The 3,162-nt window shown below is 34.5% G+C and overlaps 1 pseudogene; it reads left to right on the forward strand.

Moving 5' to 3' along the window:
• Positions 1-202: 202 nt before the first annotated feature.
• Positions 203-1,419, forward strand: LOC130511282 (uncharacterized; annotated as a pseudogene).
• Positions 1,420-3,162: the final 1,743 nt, after the last annotated feature.

Genomic DNA, 3,162 nt, shown 5'->3' on the forward strand with positions numbered 1-3,162 from the left:
ATAAGAGCAAAATAATAAGAATCTCTGCAAGGTGTCACTTAATAGGCAAATGGACTGCATTCTCTTAACGTATATTTATACTTTACTTTTGAAAATCAAATAGGTATTTAGTTGTACTTGTACCAGTTGAAGAAAAATTAAACTATAAATCTACTATCCAATAGATGTAGTATAATGTTACAAAATAAGTCATTTCTTATTCCTGTTTTTTTTCCTCTTTAATATACAATTTTTTTTCCTGCAAAAGAAGAAGAACAAATAGAGAAACGAGAAGCTGATCCATTTTCCATTACAAAAAAAAAGAGAAGAGAGTTCCAGTACAGCAACCATCCATAAAATGGATCTAAACCTATGCCCATATCACGATTCTTTTCTTAAATCTACAAAAATATCATCAGAATGTCGTGCATGCTACCAAAATCACCATGACAACAAGCAAGGGTACAAGTGTGATTTCTGCGATTTTTTATGTGCATTCGGAATGCATGAACATCAATATTCCTTCTCGTCATAAACATTCTCTCCAGCTCAGACCATGCGACTCCAATTTCTCGTGTTGTCTATGTGACACCATATTTTCCATGAAAAACTTTTATCAGTGTTCACGATGTTCTTTCCGTATATGCATCCCCTGTGCGAGAAAAACCTTTGACGATTCATCGATATAAGACCACGAGCATGAGCTCCACCAAATACTGATGAAGATCTCCTTCACTTGTGATGCGTGTGGGTTGTGCAGTACAGGCTATCCTTATATTTGTCATCAATGTTGTTTCATCATCCATAGATCATGCATCTTCTTACCACGTGTCATATTCATCAATCACCACAACCACCGTATCTCTCATGTTTTCTCTCTTGGTCGGGGAAGTTCATTTGTGGGGTGTGCGAATAAGCCTGTTAATGTAGACTGCGGAGCATATTCTTGCTTTGTTTGCTCTTTTGTTTTTCATTCGATATGTGCAACACATCCAATGTTTTGGGATGAGAAGGAGCTTGAAGGAACACCTGAAGAAGAAGAAGAAGAAAGCAAGCCCCTTCGAAGTAATACATCAAAACCTTATCAAACATTTTAACCATGAGCACAATCTGATGAAGGTTTCAGTATCATCGCTATGGCACGGGGAAGTTGTCTTACCACATAAGGGAGGTAACCATTGTTTGCATGCACCCTTCCCGTATACTCTGGATTGTGCTACAAATGCACACATTGTGATTTCATACTCCATGATGCATGTGCTAACCTCCCTCGTAATAAATGGTTCTTTCTTATCTACCAAAAGCTTACTCTGTCCCCCAAAAGAAGAAACCATTTTTTGTGTTACGTCTGTTACCGTTGGTGTAACGGTTTCTCGTATTCTAATTGTGAGAACACAATTAGTATTGATGTGCGATGTGCTTCAGTTCCTCTTCCACTAAACATGAAAGCCATCCACATAGGTTGGTCTTTTATGATAACGATCCAAAAGATGTAAGATGTGATGGTTGTGACTTGAGCGGCTGGCGTTTCTTACTACATTGCAAGGGTAATGATGATTGTGGCGGGTTATATTTTATGCTTCAAATGTGTTACTCTACCAACATCGGTTAGACACACATACGATGACCATCCTCTGTCCTTACAGTACGGTGAGAAAAATATGAGTACTACGTGTTGGTGTGGGATATGCGAAGAGTTATAATAAACTCAAATAATTGGTTTTACAAATGCAATAATTGTGACTCCACTCTTCATACTAAATGTGTATTTCAAAATCTGATACTTTCAAGATCTGGATTCAGTATAACAGTGGGTGACATGGCCCAACTAGATTTCGTTCTCAACACTCGTCTCTCTCGGCCGATTTGCTTCGGTCGTAAGACCCGGTGTACGGAAGATTTGTTTCTAGCTTGTGAATTCGAGTCGATAAAACTTTTTATATGCTATTCTTGTAGCCTTGAGTTTTTCATGGAACTCTATCAATAGATCTGAAAGGTACCTGGTATGAGTGTATGCCACACGATCACGAGCAGTGCTGAGATTATTTTATTGAATTTAGTCTCATTAATTATTATCATGTTTATGTATTTTAACAATAAACTAGATAATAACCCGTGCCTTGCACGGGATGAGATTATTGATTTGTTATCCTTTTAATAGGTATGAGCATCAGGTATCCGTCGTTTTTTCGGATATCGGATTTCTCAGGTTTGAAAATTAAGTCTCGTTCGGATATTACAAAATTCCGAGTCGGGTTCGAGTCAAATTCTCCCGGGTTCGAGTGGGTTCGGTTTTGATGTAAAAAAATCTTAAAATAATTGAATAACTAATATATCTGAAACTGGTTCATATTCAAAGTAACCATATTACCCGATTCGGTTCGGGTATTTTGTATCCAAACTACCCAAATGTACCAAAAAAAACTAAAATTACTCATTAGACACGATTTTTTTGAGTATTTTCTATACAAACTATCATATTTTATCTGAAAATACACAAATTAATATATTTAATATATAATTCTCATTTTAATTTTAAAATAATTATACATATAATTATAAATAATATTTTTAAATATATATTTACATTTCGGAAATCTTCGGATACTCATTCGGTTCTCGGTTCAGATCGGGTTGAGTACCGGTTCTTTGGATACATCAGTTTAGGAACCATTTGGTAATTTACCACGTGTCTGATCGAGTCGGGACCCTGATTTTAGGTTCGATTTCGGGTCGGTTCTTCAGTTCCGGATATTTTGCCCTGCCCTACTTTTTAAGATAAAAAACATTATATCTGTTTAATCTATATATTCAATCGGTATTACGTTATTTTCTTAACCTCCTAAAATATAAATACTATTCTAAATCCATATTTATTTTGTTTTGTTCGGTTGATCGAGGTTTTTAATTTTTCGGTGATAAATCTAAAACTATTATATTTGTTTGGTTTCCTGTTATATGAATTTTCGACAGTTCTTATGTCGAACCAATGATTTCATTTTTAAGTTTTTAAATGCTTGCAAAATCAAATAAAATCTAAATAATAGTTTAAGAAAAAGGACATCCAATATTATTTGTATTGTTTGTACAAACAATGTTGGTGATATTTTAAGATTTTGTATTTTATATAAGATAATCTATTATTATTTTTGTTTTAAGATTTTGTATTTTATATAAGATAAT

The sequence above is a fragment of the Raphanus sativus genome, chromosome 4 (genome assembly GCF_000801105.2).
Source record: "Raphanus sativus cultivar WK10039 chromosome 4, ASM80110v3, whole genome shotgun sequence".
NCBI lineage: Eukaryota > Viridiplantae > Streptophyta > Magnoliopsida > Brassicales > Brassicaceae > Raphanus > Raphanus sativus.